This window comes from Cupressus sempervirens, chromosome 7 (assembly GCF_028749045.1).
Source record: "Cupressus sempervirens isolate cs-2001-9-10 chromosome 7, ASM2874904v1, whole genome shotgun sequence".
Lineage (NCBI taxonomy): Eukaryota > Viridiplantae > Streptophyta > Pinopsida > Cupressales > Cupressaceae > Cupressus > Cupressus sempervirens.
This window is the reverse complement of record NC_143124.1, coordinates 537,095,684-537,113,390: the sequence shown is the minus strand read 5'-3', so window position 1 is coordinate 537,113,390 and position 17,707 is coordinate 537,095,684.

Below are 17,707 nucleotides of genomic sequence, written 5' to 3'. Positions count from 1 at the left end.
AGTTTATTGTTTATTGCTAAGAATTAAAAGAGAGATTACAAACCTATTATCAGTCACAAATCAAACTGTAACAACTCAATCCATAGGTTTTAATGCCATATAATCAACATGTACATCCAGATTTTAGCTAGCTATTGTAAGCTTCTATAGCCCACTTTGGGACTATTAAATGACCACCTTAAGGTATGATATGAAGTATGATCTACAACAAAAAGATTGATATTATCCTACATGGGTTTGATATGCAATTTCCAGCCATCATATTCAGTGCCACGAATTTAATATGCACTTTTAGCCACTATATAAACCACTACAAGTATGATTATGATTTCAAACCCTAACACCCAGCTGTAGTAGGTTATATCTAATGGTATTTAGTGGTTGATGCCCAAGTACAAAGGATTTCAACAACACTTTTTGATGATTTTGGGGGTCTGGTAAGCATTTCATGGGCAAGAATCTTGCAATGTGGCACTTTGCTTGCATGTACTCTCACAATTTAGTGATGAAAATGGCTTTGTAAATCTTATATCTCAATAGTTTTGATCTATATGACGATGTCTAAATCATGGAATCCATTAGTGGTTTGACATTGGTTTTCACTTTTCATTAGTCCATGCAGATGGTTCCATTGTTGAACATTTGTTTCACTGGCATCATGTCTAGTTTACATGGAAGACTCGATCACTTAAATTCTCCTCATTGGATGCTAATAGTAATAATCTCACTAGTCATTGTGCATGAGCTAGCATAATAATAATATGGTTCATTGGTTCAATAGATCTCAAAGTTTGTCATTTTTTCACTTAATCATTATCATAACATAACTGTTGTTCCTCCATATCAGTATTAGTTATGAGTGTTGTATGCTTATTATTGCTTAGTCATATGTTGATTGATGTCCTCTTGAATATTTATGTTTATTGATATAGCTTCTCCTAATTTGTGTATCATTATCTTACATAGTAATCGTGGACCATCATTGGATATACATATGATCATTGATCAATTATCACTTGGTTTTTGGTTTGCATAGTAGCTATCATACTTATCGGCACTTAGGAACTGGAATACCCATTAAGGTTTCCTCATTTTCTATTGTGCATCACTCCATATTGATTTAGTAATCGGTTCATTAACCAAATCACTTCTTCTGATGATGTTGATGTGTATTGACTACTCTTCAACTTCTTCCATGTATGATGTAGATTGATATCTTAGCTACTAGTGAAAATAGTTCTAAATGACGATTTATCCATATCTGTGGTTCTCTAATATGACGATTTATCCATAGTTGTGCATATCAATATATTCTACTGATGGAGCTGGAAATTGTTGAGGAGAAAGACTAGGATTTCATACACAAGCTTGAAATGCAATACTAAGGTCGAAAATTGGACAAGGACCTGGAAGTGGGCTCTCAAGGAGTTTGGAATTTAGAAGGGGAGTTGGATATGTTTTTTAGCTTGACCAAATTTCAGGAAATGAGCTAGAAATGAGGAAGGTTTTTGCTGAGATGTTCATTTTTTTGGAGCTTAACTTGATTTTTCAATTGAATGTGCAAGAATCCTCAAGCATTCCCTTGTTCTATATAAGATTATTAAATACTTTTGTCTTTAACACTTGCATCTTTCTATCCCACTTGACTTATAAACTAAAGGAATTTCCGCCACTACTCATGCTTTCAGTTTGACTTGGTTCACGATTTCTACATTTCCATGACCCACCTTGATGACTCTCTTATCAATGTCTCCATGACACTTTGTGGGAAACTTGTTAACAACTTCCTTGGTGATTTTCTTGATACTTCTACCATTTTCTTCCAATCCTTGATGAATCTTAGATCATGGGTTAATGACTCACTCACTTCCTAAGGAGAGAACCTAGAGGCCAAAGCAACTACCACAACTAGGCCTAAAATGACCATACCAGTAAGCAAGAGAGGGGGTCCCCATTTGCAATGGGGAAATATATGAAAAGTTCACAACACTACTATTATACACACCCATTTAGAGTGGCCTTTTTTTGTTTCTACTATTTTGTAGGCTCTTCCCTTACCTTTCTATTAATCATTGTACTAACTTAGCAATTAATCTTCTCAGGTTCACCCCATGCTTCAATTAAGCCCACTTTTTTCTATTCTCTTTGCCCCATGACTATAGCTATTTTTCTTCACTCCCTTGATATTGTACTTGCTATACATTCCACTGCTTTTAATCTATTTCTAGTTATTTTTTCTAGACATTGGTATAATTTCTTGGACCAAGAGAAAATAGATTTCATTGAAGTTTATAAAATAAGCATATGTTTGCATGTTATTCATTGCTAGTCTTTACATCAGAGTGATGCCTACATCATCTCTTCGCTCTTGCTTGTTGTTGAAATGCATCCTCAACCAGTCCTCCTTTTGAATCTCTTCTCAAACCAGCAAGTGCCACCTATAGACTTGATTCACTGTGTTGTTGATCACTCTTCTACCACATTCAAATTTGTTGAGTGATTTGTATTATGTTTAGTAGATTTATTCCTATTTTAAGCTTTAGATAATGAATCAGAAATATGCAAGTATTATGTGAGTGCTTAACAATTCAGTTAATTATCCTAGGACAAGTTTTCCTAGTTTTCTTGTATTATATCTTATGTATGTTCCAACCTGTTGACTTATTCTTGGTCATTAATGGTCATTAATAAAGTTTCTGCCTTTTTTCTTTCTTTCTTTACATTCTAATGTAGGTTCTTACAAAATAAAAGTTAGGTTATTATCCATTGGAAGTAAATCATGAGGATATGGTCCACTTTGCAATGGAAGAGCCACAGGTCAGTCAAAATGATACACTTGAATATTGATGCCGATTTCTTGATTCACTCATTTTGTTCTTCACTAGTAGGAATAAAAGATAATATTGCATTGCTATTTACATTGCTTGTTTAAATTATTTGTCAGTGTATTGGTTATATTGTTCTCCATTTCTAAGTGGAATGATATGTTATTTTGATGCTTATTTTTTGTAGACAATGGCTTCCTATTCAGTATCTGATGCAGTTGCAACATATTACCTTTACATGACATATGTACACCCTTTTATCTTTTCTTTAGCAACAATAATCCCTATGCCCCCTAATGAAGTTTTACGCAAAGGCAATGGAACTCTTTTTGAAATGTTGCATATGGTTTAGGTGACTAATCCAAGCTAGATCTTATTAAGTGTTATAATGCTTAAATGCTTTCTCCAAGTCACAGATTTTCATTCCAAAATAATCTGTTTATTTTCTTTAGTGATTTCATCCTTTTTGTTCACAAGTTTTTTGAAAGGTGTAGTGGATGTTTTTGCTTATCCCTTTAGATATGGTAAGTTTGAATGACACTTTAATTTGATTTTTAAATTCAATTGTGTAAATATTTTTAGCATCATCATTTTGGATCAAATGAATTTGTGGTTTAGCATCAATGTTTTGGATCAAATGAATGTGGTTTAACATCAATGTTTTGGATCAAATGAATTTGTGGTAAGCATAATCTTGTAGCTACATCAACATTAATCTATTTGAAAAGTAAATTTTTTATTTTTCAATTTGATTGTGTATGGTGTCTTTAGGATCAATGTTTCGGATCACACTACAAGATCCATCATTAGGAGACAAGAATGCAAGAGTGAAGTGTAATAGATGATTTGGTGCAGGAGGTGGAAGTGTTGGTGGTCCCATTGGGGGGCATTTACCACATCAAGGTTCATGTCAACCAATTGGAGGTATGGGATTTGGTTTCAACTTTGCTGGTCTTGAAAATCTAGCAAGCCAGACTTTAGTTGGAGGTCTGCTATCTCAAACTGGCTTATTGACTTAGGTAATCATGTATATTTTCTAGTTTAAGCATCAATAAGCAATTGTGAAAGATCCCCACCCAAACCCAATCCAATTTTTCCATTTTGTTTGGTTTGATGTATGTTTTGGACTCCCAGAAATGGTGATGTTTCTGAGTTCAAAAATTCTGATCTGACTTTGGCTGAGTTAACTTTGATGCTTGTTTATGATAACACATTACAAATGATTAAAGGAAATGACTATGCAATGAATCAAAACATGTATAGCTAAATGATATGAAAAAATATGAATTTATTGTTTACTGCTAAGACTGAAAAGAGAGATTACATACCTATTATCGATCACAAATCAAACTCTAACAATTCAATCCATAGCTTTTAATGCCATATAATCAACATGTATCACATTCGGATGTTAGCTAGCTATTGTAGGCTTCTGTAGACCACTTTGGGACTAGTAAATGACCACTTTAAGGTATGATATGAAGTATGATCTGCAACAGAAAGACTGATATTATCCTACATGGGTTTGATATGCAATTTCCAGCCATCATATTCAATGCCACAAATCTAATATGCACTTTCAGCCAGTATACCCCTTCAGATATGGTAAGTTTGAATGACACTGTAATTTGATTTTTTAATTTGATTCTAATATTGAAAACTAAGAACTCAAATGACTACTACATTGTGATCTTGTTACACCAAACATCTGGAACCAGATTACTTGAGCAGATTACAAATTCACACTGAATGATATTTCTCATCAATGCTTTGGCAATATAAATTGCAAAACTAACTATAAAGAAGCAAAGAATGAGTTTCATAGTCAATATTAAGGCATTGTTATATCTCAAATCACATGTATAGGAATGAGAAATTTTACAGTTCTAAATCCACATTAGCTCTCCAAGTGGTAGGCAGCAAGCCTCTATTTCCCATTGTGACTAGTAATTCAACTATGCTTTTCAAACCTCTAATTTTGTCATCTAGCACCAACCTTAAGAGCCTTCTAGGTGATCTATGTTGTTTAAATCTCTCTCAAATATTGCTTATTTATTTGTTGCTATTGTCAGTCCCAATTGTAGGGACAGATTTATCAATTCACCCCTTGTACCACAGTTATCCTAGTATAGCCATGACAGTCAAACAATGAAAGCTTAACTTCTTTTGAGATTCTAATGCATGGCTCTGAATACATTCTTGTCACATTAAATGAATAGACAACTATTGTTGCTAAGAACACATTTTTAGTCTACTAGTCTTTTTTTTGTTTATGATCCATAGTGTTAGTTTATAGTTAATAAATTATAATATTAGCTTATCCACCACCTATGAGCATCATCTAATTGCAATGAGTGCTAACTGTTCCATTCATTCTCATGAAAGATGAGTCCTTGTGAACTATTACTCATGAAAAATGGGTCAATGAGTTTGGCTTAAAATCTACAAAGTTGAATCCACATAGCAATATCATAATTTGACTTGCTATGGAAAATATCTCCTACTTACTAATAATATATTGCCATGTTGGGTAGTTAATGGTTGGTTCTTATGGGAAAAATGGTTTTAGAAGCTAAAAAAGTGAAGGCCTTTTGAAAAATAATTTAATATTGTAATTGATATAGAAAATATAAAAACAATATAATATTTGTGAAATTTTATGTTATTTAAAAATGTGATTCTATATATTGTTTCCATTTTTTAATCTTGTAGTCCACATGTTCATCAATGTATCATCAATGGACTTTAGCTATATAAGCTATAGTCTTATTCTAATATATGTCCTTTCCCCTTGCAGTCGAGTTGTTGGGTATAGGTTTGGACCGCATCTAAATGAAACTATTCCCCTACTTATTAACTATTGTAAAAGTGCATCTGAAGCTGATGAGGAGCAAAGAGAATATAGCTTGCAGGTGTTAAAAGAGTTTGGTTGTAGAGAAATTATGTATTTTCATCTCACACTATTTGTTAACATTGATGGTTCCATTTTAAAAGTTTATATCATCTATATTGAAAGTATATGTATGTTTTGTGAAATGCATCTTGAAATTTCATTCTTTAAATAGAAAATCCTGATGATTCAAAAATCTGTAAATAATCACCTTAAAGATGCAATTTGTAGGCATTGGAGAGTTTTGTCCGATGTTGTGCCAGAGATGTGGCTACTTATTGTGATACAATTTTGGAACTTTCTCTGGACTACATAAGCTATGATCCAAACTACACTGATAATATGGAAGAAGATATAGAAGAGAGTAATGGAGAGGAGGACGAGTATGTTAAAATTGCTTTAGAGAATTAATTTCTTGAGAAAATTTAATTTTTGCACAATGGTGTCTTTTATTTTCATGTAATTATGAATTTTATGACCAACATCCGAATACTATTATGTTGATGTAGAGAGAGTGCTAATTAATATAGCGATGATAAGGATATCAGCTAGAAGGTTCGGAGGGTAGTAGCTAAGTGTCTTTTTGATGTGATAACATCTTGTCCAGAAATGTTATTAAAGCTATATGAGGAGGCATGTGCTTTGAACCTTTCTCAATTGTTGCTGGGAGATATTTATCATTTTCATAAAAGTTGACTCTATTTTTCCTATACATTTGCCATGTTTTTTGACCTTTGTGTGCCCAATAATTTTGGCATAGTGTCTCTTCAGAGTTTATGGTTTACCTCTAAAGAGTGACAAGAATGGACCTTTGTCTTTGTTAGAGTCAAGAGGATACATAAATTCCATTCTCTTGGCATAACACTAACCTACTAATGTTATGCACAAATAGGAATAAATTGAGTTTGAAATTATATATATAAGTTGTTATCTCATTTCAAAATGTGGTTAGCTTTAGGAATTCTTTTATAAGATGTTATATTAAATGATTGCTAGCTAACACCTACCAAGGAAACATAACTTGCTTCTTCCCACAATGAATTCTACTCAAGGTTTTGGCATTGTGAAGTGTAGCCCAATTCTTTATGTGCCAATGGAAATATTGTGAATGCTAAGAGATGGCATGGTTACTCCCATTGATGTTATTTCTTTGTTGATAAATATATCTATTGCATTTTCCTTGGTTTGTTAAATGGGAAGTAATCTAAGGGGAGAACACTTCATTATTTTTCCAAGTAAGTGTTTTTATAAATATAAAATGATAGCATTTTTTAGACTTGCACAATACACCAAATTTTTGTTTTCTTCAAGTGACTTGGAGGGGTGACTTGGTGAGCTTACTCGACGAGCCGACATGGCAAGTAGACTTGGTGAGTGAACTTAAAGAGTCAACTTGGTGAGGCAACTTGGTGAGCATACTTGAATAGTTGACTCGGTGAGTTGACTTTGGGAATAGACCTAGCAAGCCGACATTGTCAGCGGCCTTAAAGAGGCAACTTGGTGGGGCAGATTGGAAAGCCTACATAGAGAGCCGCACTTGGTGAGACGAGATGGTGAGTTGACTTGGTGAGACAACTTGGAGAGCTAACTTGGTGAGTAGACTTAAGGAGTCAGCTTGTTGAGGTGACTCAGCAAGGTGACTTGATGAGCAAACTTAGAGTCAACTTGGAGAGCGTACTTAAATAATTGACTTGTTGACATGACTTGATGGGCTAACTTGGTGAGCCCACCTGGCGAGCATACTTGAACAATCAACTTGGTGAGTCAAATTGGTGAGCTAACTTAAAGAGTCGACTCGTTGAGGTGACTAGGTGGGGGTGACTTGATGAGCTGACTTAGGAGGCAGACTTGGTGAATGAACTTAAAGAGTCAACTTGGTGAGCATACTTGAATTTTCAACTTGGCGAGCTAACTAGGGGAGTCAGCTTGGCGAGTTGACATGGCAAGTTGACTTAAAGTGGCTAGTTGGTGGGGCAAGTGGGGGTGATTTGGTGAGAAAACTTAGAGATTCAACTTGGTGAGCGTACTTCAATTGTCAGATTGGCAAGCTGACTTGGGGAGCCAGCTTGATGATCTATTAATGGTGAGTGGGCTTAAAGTGGCAACTTGGTGGTGCAAGTTGGTGAGCCAACTTAGCAAGGCCACTTAGAGATGCGACATGGCGAACTAACTTGGTGAGCAAGCTCGATGAGAAGACCTAAAGATTGACCTTGATGAGGCACTTTGGTGGGGTGACTTGATGACTGAACTCAAAGAGTCAACTTGGCGAGCATACTTGAAAAGTAAACTTGGTGGGGCAAGTTAGTGAGCCAACTTAGCGAATCCACTTAGTGAGGTGAGATGGTGAGTCAACTTGGTGCAGTGTCTTGGTGAGCTGACTTAAAAACTGACCTTGATGAGGCACTTTGGTGGGGTGGCTTGATGAGCAAACTTAAAGAGTCAACTTTGTGAGTGTACTCGAATAGTCGACTTGGTGACATGACTGAAAGAGTCAACTCATTGAGGTGACTGGGTGGGAGTGACTTGGCAAGAAGACTTGGGGACTTGTTGGGACATGTGGGCGAGCCGACTTGGTGAGGCGACTTGGCAAGCTAACATGTCAAAGTTGCAAAATCAGATTTCATTATCACAAAGTTTGTCATTTTGATGCATGCATTAGTTTGTAGTTAATAAATTCTTTCTTAAATTTATTCTTTTTAAAACCCCATTCTAACTATTTAAAGAAGAGAACTGTGTGTATTTTGACCAACCATCCATCATATGGAACTCATAAAAAGTCTTATAACTTGCAACTAACATGTCTTTACTTCTACCACTACCATTATTAATTAGTACAAGATAAATTATCATTCTCTAATGTTGCCTACTAGTTAGACCATTGCAATATAGTGCAAAAATGATATAAAGAAAATTTTGAGGAAAAAATTTTAGTTCAATACCTGAATTGTCCACTCATATCCATATGTTCCTAATAGTCCCAGAATGGTTGCCTTGAAGTCCCCAATTCTTGGCTTCTATTATCTGATAGAAGCTTGCTCGTTATAACTGGAAGTAGATTCAACTACAAAGATGAGTCTATTTTTTTCTAATTCTAGCATGTAGCTTTAGGAGAACAAGTGAGTGGTCAACAAAAAATCTCTCCCCTTTCTCAAGAAGGGTTTCTCCATCAAACATGAATGCAGCATTCATTTGGCTGGTTCATATTGCCCTAGGCCATGGCCAAGAATATTTTTTTATTGGCATGAAATATAGCTTCTAGCAAGGATTTTTTTAGTGGCTATTATTCGCCAATTAGCTAATATGTCACGATTGGGCTATAGAAATTGGCTAAAAAAACCATCGTATACTAGTTGACCGATTCGCCCAGATTTTATAAAATACTCATATAGTGGTCGAAATGTTCGCCACTATTATTATGTAATTTTATTTTGGTGGTCAGGTTCTTTGTCCATATTTCTCTTTAATGTTTACTCTTATTTGCCACGAAATTAATTGAGTGTCTCTTTCGACGATCATCATTCGCCAAATTCCCATTTTCCTATGTAATTTTTTTTTAATGAGTGACACTATACTCCATAGACAACTTACCTTGATACGTGTCAACATTCCAGTGACTACCTCAACAATTCTTCTTCCTTCAAGAAATGTTGGCCGAAATTAAACCTTAGCCATTGATCTTGGATCATCAGACGATTTGAGTTCTCAAATAATACATTTAACATATTTACATTTCAAAACATTATTCACCATCAATATTAATAATTTTATTAAAAATAAAAATTATAATCACCATTATTTTATAAAAATTGTTTAAACTATTAAAAAATTTGCCACCAAATATCCATCAACTGACTCATAATTCGCCAACACTATTAATTTTTTTTCACCCAAATGACATGTGATTCACCACAATTTTATAAATTTTTGGAGGGGGGGTTCCTTAAAGTTATCCCTGGCTTTTAGTACTATATCCTAGATCAAAATTTGGCCAAACTTTTGATGGATGCCTATAGCTTATCCCAAAGCTCTCATTCAACAATTATGAGATGATAAATCAAGAGGAAATAGTTGAGAACTTAGAGTGACATAATTTTCATATGATCATATGAAATGAAATGGGTGTGCAAGCAGAAAGAAACTAGAAAGAAGCATGAAATGGATGGTTTTGGAGCACTTAGCATAGACACTCAACATTCAATGCATATCATCATTTGAGATCAAATGGGTGTATGGGATTATATGCATAGTGAATAATAAAGGAGGGAATTGAACCCTCCCTAAGGCTCATAGTTGTTGAGGTCCACTCCATCAATGGCCCTTCCTATGAAATTTCTGTCTAAAACCTTTCTAATGAGATAATGTGTTATGAGCTCTTCATCAGTGGGATGGAACATGAATCCAGGAGGTAGTTGTGCATCACCCATATCATGAACCATGATATGGGTGACGTACAACTGCCTCCTGGATTCATGTTCGATCCCATTGATGAAGAGCTCATAATACATTATCTCATTAGAAAGGTTTTAGATGGAAATTTCACAGGAAGGGCCATTGCTGAAGTGGACCTCAATAACTGTGAACCTCAAAAAAAAATTTACCAATCATTGGTCAAAATTTTGACCAATGCCTAACAGTTTTCTACCAAGCATTGGTCAAAATTTTGACCAATGCCCAGTAGTTTTCTACCAAGCATTGGTCAAAATTTCAACCAATTCCCTACAATTTTCTACCAAGCAGTTTTCTACCCTGTTGTTTTCTAGCAAGCATTGGTCAACATTTTGACCAATGCTTGGCAGAAAATGTGCTAGCAATTTCAAAAGTTTTCGACCAATGTATTGGTCAAAATTTTGACCAACGAGTAGGTTGGTCAAATTTATGACCAATGTGTTGATCAAATTTGGTCAAATTTTGGTCAAAAATTGGGTCAAAATTTTGACCAATAAATGTCAAAAAATGAGCCCAAATGTACTAGTGCTATTAGGAGTCTTATAACAACATTTAGTACATATTAGTCCATACTAGGAGACTTTGAATCCCTATTAGGATATTCCAACCCTATTTGGAGTTGTGGAAGGTAGATGAACCCATTGTCCAAATAGCTTCAGGGAAAGACCAATGAACCCACTATCCAAATGATCTTTGTACTATATCTTATAGAATAATATAAATGAATAGTACTACTCCTTCTTTCTTTGTCTTGTCAACCAAACTTCTTCTCCTCCTGGCCGTGTAACCAGATCACAAATGTTGCATCCAATAATCCCTTGAATTTCTTACTTGCATTCACCAAACTCTCTACTCCTTTTCACACTTTGCATTCAATACAATGAACATAACACTTCTTACAAACAAGGAAAACTTCTTTCCATTATACTATATCTTCAAAATAATTCTTTGAGTCAACCTTGAGGCTTTCCTAATTAATTATAATAAGATAATTAATTAATTTAGAATTACAATAGCATTGTCAGCTCATAGTCTATGCAACTTATCATACATATGACATTAAGGCTTGCACATTCGATGATGTTGTCATCGTACTGTCTTATGTCACTCACTATCCATACATCTCTAGATTATATCTATATCAAATGATATAATACAAATATTAAAAACTACTTCTTAGAACCTCTGTCTTTATAATGCTCTCTACAAATCAGGCATATCTTCCATATGTCTTCAACCCAGGTATTGTGCATTGAACCTTAACATCGGGATGCAATATGAAACATTTACATGAATGCACATCACCAAACAACCAAAATAGTGTTCTTACAACTAATATCTGTTTCTACTACTTTTCTAGTCTATGTAGGCTTACTACTATGTTTAAATCAATGACAAACAAATTCATGAATGCAACATGTCAATACTCTCCAATACTTAGGATACTCCCCCAATGTAGTATCATCAACATTCATTCTAACAATAGAATTATCAATATTTCCTCTACCCCAAACCATCTAGACAATTGTTCCTATAAGATCATAACCTTTTACAAGTTATAGGTCAAATTCCATATCTTCCACCCTACAACCAATTCAAGAAGGTTTTTCATGATCCAATAAACAAGAAATAACTCACTCTAATACCACCTGATGTAGGGAAATCAAGGATTAAAGCACAAAGAACTTAGTTTAAACCTATCAACATTTCCTACTCAAAGTCACGCATAGAAGAAATTCAAATTAATTGAAAACCCAATGTATACAAGATTAGATTCCATACTTTTATGAAGGTATAATAATTAAGAGTGATAAAATAGCATGCCCAATAGTGAGGCCTTCTAGGTTACATCCATATACAACAAAAGTATGAAATAAAAAATCAAAGTTCACAACTTAACTTCTTAAAATCTCTATATATTTTACCATCTTATTTTACCCCTTTCTTACATATAACCAAGCTTGTTATATAGATATCTAAACCACTAGTTGACTAGTTAGGCATTTAATTACATTATTGGTACAACCTTGGTAGATTAAACCATAACCAAAAAAATCACAACATGAGGCGATGCATACTTAAAGAGATGTTTACACATGTCTTGGGAGTTGTCTTATAGCTTTGAAACACACCACAGTAACATGGGAAACTTTTCCAAGTAAAATATCATGCCTTGCAAGAAGAGAAATGTAGGGAACAAACATTGCCAAGATCAGCACAAAACTTGAGTGAAACAAATAATCAAGGATTGTGTAATTAGGAGAAGGATCTAGGATAGGTCCTCTTGATGATGTTAACCACGCATAGAAAAAAATAATAATAAAGAATGGATACCTCACAAATAAAGACTGGTATAGAAAACAACAAATATTTTTGGTTGATGCAAGATTTCTCAAAGACCTAAGATGCTCCTGCATCAAAGTCAATCCTAGGGTCTAGGTTGTAGCATAGATAAGATGTCCTTATGACATTTTTAATTTATCATTTGAGAGACATTTATCCATATTTTTATCTCACATTATATGTATATTTATTTATCATGATATATATCAAATAATGGATTCAATTATGGCCTTGTGTACTTGTCTCTTTCTTGCACATGTGGTGAGTATTTATATATGTTTCAACAATTATTTTTATTTTTCCATGTGATGTTGATATGTATGTTCATCTTTATGTTTATATGCTCATCTTATGTGTATATGCACATGGACATATAGGATATATCTCCTACATATGTTTAGCTCTCATGTTATGACATAAACTTATGATTTGAAAAAATAGAACTTGGATAGATTAGATATGATGATTAGATTAACCCCTTGTAATGAAAGCAATTAAAGAAGCATTAAGTTGATAAGACCAACAAGGAGTGGAAGACATGATAAAAAGGAAGTAGAAGAAGGTTAACGTAGTTAGCTGACATGTTCATAAAAGATAAAGAGAGAGCTCTCTCATCATATCAAATACAAAAGATAAACTAGAATGACCCCTAAAATTCAAGCTAGACCAATATACATAGGTGCAAGGATCTCAAGTATTGCATGTCTCCAAATTTTTACCACTTTGCAGGGTTTTTTAAAGAATTTTTTATTTAAAAAATTGTGATTTTTAGATGATTGAACTTTTTGGTGATGGATCAAAGAGAATATTGCTAGGTTTTCACTATGATTATGATTTTTTTCCTATTTTTAAGGATTTTTTCAGGATCATAAGATATGTGCAAATAGCTGAGCAATGAGAGCTTTAGGAATAGTTCTTAAGATGTAATATTTTGATAAGTTCAAGGAGTTTTTTTTGCCTCAGGTGTAGAAAGTTGGTATGCACCAAATCCAAATGTATCAATAAAAATGTAGGGACCTAGGAAATAATGTCTGAACTTTCCCTTTTATTCTCTATTTTGCTAATTTTTATAGATTTTCTCTAAAGTCAAGATCTCCAACTTGAAAGTCTCTAGCATGAATCTTCTTACTATAACATGTAGGCATTCATTTTTAATGAGCCCTGATGTGATCTAAGGCAGCCTTATGGTGTTCATCCAAGACCTCAAGTTCATGTATTCTCGTGCTCTTTTATTAACCCTTTTAAAGAAATTTGTAAAGGAATCTTAGCCTTTATTGGAAAAATGGCCTTAGAACCATATACTAGAGAAAAGGGGGTAGCTTCAACAGGAGCGTGTATGCTAGTTTAGTAAGCCCATAATGCAAGATTGATTTGCAGATGTCAATATATCCTTGACTTGTGTACAATTCTATGAAAAAAATTGAACAATATTTTATTTTATGCTTCATCTTTCCCATTCCCTTGGGGATATTAAATAGAGGACTAGTGTTGTTGATCTTGAAATTTTTACTAAGTTTTCTAAGGTCCTTATTTTTTAATTATCCCCCATTATCAGCAATTATGGAGGAAGGAATTTCATAATGACAAATGATGTGATTCAGAATAAACAAAACCACCTTATTTCTAGTAGTAGTGGAATGAAGTATTGCTTCAACTCATTTTGTAAAATATTCTATAGCCATAATGATTTACTCATGTCCACTCAAAGGACTAGGGTGGATCTTTCCAACTAGATCAAAGGCCCACTATTGAAAAGGCTAATGTTTGATGGTTGGAATCAACTCACATCCCAGAGCATGAATTATTTTTCTATGTATCTAACATTTCTTACAAGATTTTGCATAGTACACAACATATTATTGCATGGTAGGACAATAATAACCATCCCTACATATCTTTCAAGAAAGTGCAAGACCATTAGAGTGAGACTCAAAAATTTCATCATGAACTTTGGCTAGCACTCTTTTGGACTCATTTGTCTATAGACACCTAGAAAGTGTTCTATCTAGACCCTTCCTATACAAGTCACTAAAGAAAAAGGTATAGTGGAAGGAAATATGAATGAGTTGGAATTTTTCATTGTGGGTGATATTTTTAGGGACAATTTCAACTTGGAGGTAAGAATAAATAGTGGCATAATAAGAGGAATTGTGAGAAATAACAGTACAAATGATTTTTTTCAAGGGAATAATAAGTAGGATATCATAGTACTTCCACTAGGAATCCAAAGAGAGACTTTGTTCTTGTAACTATAAAATTGATGTCAAAGTAGCCATATGTGGCCTTATTCTCAGCCCTAGGAATTTCTTGGAATGTGACAAAAGTGAAATAGCTCCTTAGGGCATCTATCAACTTTTTATAGGGCACCAAATTTTCAACTTTAGTTTAATTATCATTATTAATTAACTAATTTTTAACAAGTTGAGAATCTCCATAAATGTACAACTTAATAATCCTCCATTTGAAAGCTAGCTTGATACCATTAGTTAGGGCCTCATATTTATCTATATTGTTAGTGGAAGGAAACAGAAAAGTGTGTGACTTAGGAATTTTATATCCATGAGGTGTAATGAACAAGATACTAGAAGTAGCTCCATTTTGACTGTAAAACCTATCAAAAAGCATTTTCCAAGTTCTCTCTATGGCATACATGATGGATGAATATGAAAGATCTATTCACATCAAAGAATTTTCTTGAAGTGGAAGGTCAGTGAGTTGATCAGCAATGGGTTAACCTTTGATAGCTTTATGTTTGACATATTGAATGTCAAATTTAGATAGAATCATCATTCATTTATCTAATCTTCCTATAAGTGCAACTTTACTGGAAAGGTACTTTAGAGGATCAATCTTAGAAAATAGTTGTGTCATATATTTAAGCATATAGTGATGGGGCTTTTGTAATGCAAATACTATAGAAACACAAGCCTTCTCAATTTTATTGTAGTTGATTTGATAAGAAACCAATATTCAATTGATTTAGTAGATAGCTCACTTTCTTCATTTATCATCATGTTATGCTAGCAAAGATCCAATATAAATGTTTGTAACTAAGATGTAAAGTATCAAGGAATTTCCAAGAATAAGAGGCATGAGGATAGTCATCTTAGCAAAGTAGTCCTTGATTTGAGTAAGGCTATTCTCATATTCCTCATTCCAAACACATCATCTAGATCCCTTATGCAGATTCTTGTTAAATGGTTGGGACCTATTAGCCACCTGAGAGATAAACCTCCAAAAATATTTCAAACATTCTTGTAGACTTCTTAACTAACTAATTTTCCTAAGAGGTGGCATGTCAATTATTTATTGCACCTTATTAGGGTCAACTTCTATGCCTTTAGTTAATATTGTGTAGCCTAAGAGTTTTCCAAATGTGACACCAAAAGCACATTTTTTGGGGTTAAGCCTAAGTTGAAATTTTTCATGTGGTCCAATATCAAACTCAAGTCATTTAGGTGTGTGCTTCCTTGTTTTGATTTAGCAAGGGTGTTATCAATATAGTCTTACATGTACTTGTGCATCATGTCATGGAAAATTGTGGTCATAGCCCTCTGATAAGTAGCACCCACAAAATGTACCCCAAGCATGTGTAGAATTCATTTTCTCTTATTCCTCAGGAGCTATTTTTATTTGATTATAACCTGAGAAACCATCCATGAGATAATACATATCATGACCCACAATCATATCCACTATCATGTCAATATTTGGTAGTAGATAGTAATCCTTTGGGAAAGCTTTGTTAATATCTAAAAAATTAGTACATACTTGAATGGATTTTTTCATGTTTAGAAACAAGGAAAATGTTAAATATCCATTTCGCATAGTCAATAACTCTGATGAATTTTGTGCTCGAGAGATTTTCTAACTCATCTTTCAAAAGCAAGGCCATGTGTGGACACATCTTCCTCAATTTCTATTTAATAGGCTTGACATTGGGAGCTATAGAAAGATGGTGCATTATAAAATCCCTATCAATCCCAAGCATATTAGAATATATCCAAGCAAAGCTAATCTTCTTCTCTTAGAAAAATTGCATGAATTTTAATTCCTCTTTAGTTGATAATGGTTGAGCCAAATGTATTATGTTGGGAGATTATTTGGTACCAAGATTTATGGGCTACATAGGTTTAATAAAAAATGATGACCTATCTTAGAAATAACTAGGTAGACTACTAAGTACCTCATCCTAGGGCACCTTAAAGAGGTTTTCATCATTAGATGCATCTTTATTTTTACTATTTTTGGGCTCAAAGGTTGTTTTTTCCATCCAAGCTTCTCTTTTTTCATTTTTTCTCTATAACTTATGACTAAGGTACTTGATGTGTGGCTCCTTCATATTAATCATTGTTTCACTAGTAGAAGAGACTACTAGTTCAACAATGTTCAAATAGAAGGAGATTTCATAGTTATTTTAGAATGATGGGAGCTCAGGTCTTTGATTTTGTATAGACCAATCAATGAGATTGGGGTGTACAAGTGACAACAAGAAGGATGCTTCAAGGTTATTAATGTGGAAGAAGTTGCCTCTAGTGATAAGAAAGTCAAAGTTTATAAGAAAATTTCCAAAGGAATCTAAATCAAGATTAATCCTAGGAGCACCAATGTGATCCACTAAAGCAAGTTGAGTTCTTAACTTGTTAGACCCTACAAAAGACTCATTAAATATGTTGGTTTGGTTAGAATAAGTATATACCACATTAACTCCCACTTCATAAGAAGCATTATAAAGAGACTCCCATTCATATTCAATTGAATTAGTAATTTTATTGTGAGCCATAAGATGAGAAATTTTTATTCTAACTCTTTATTTATTAGGATCTTGTATATCTGACTAATCAAATTTAGATTGTCTAGGGATAGAAACTTCAGTATTGTTATTAGTCTGTAGTAATTCTTCTTGCCAAAGGATAGTATTCAATGAAACAAAATCCTCCTCTCAGATAGTGGTACTCATATATTCAACCTCATCATCTAAATACTTAATTGTGAGAGATTCTTCATCATAGATAGGAAGGTTTCTTTAAATTCTATAGCTCAAACCCATTGTGCCTTTTTATTATCACTCAAAGGTCTGTGTCTAGGGTAACCCTGCTTCTTAAGGAATTATTCACCTTTTCCATATTTCTTGGGGTAAATAGGGGTATCAAGCATAACTTCATCAACTGGATCTTCTTCCCTATATATCCCATGATCTCTC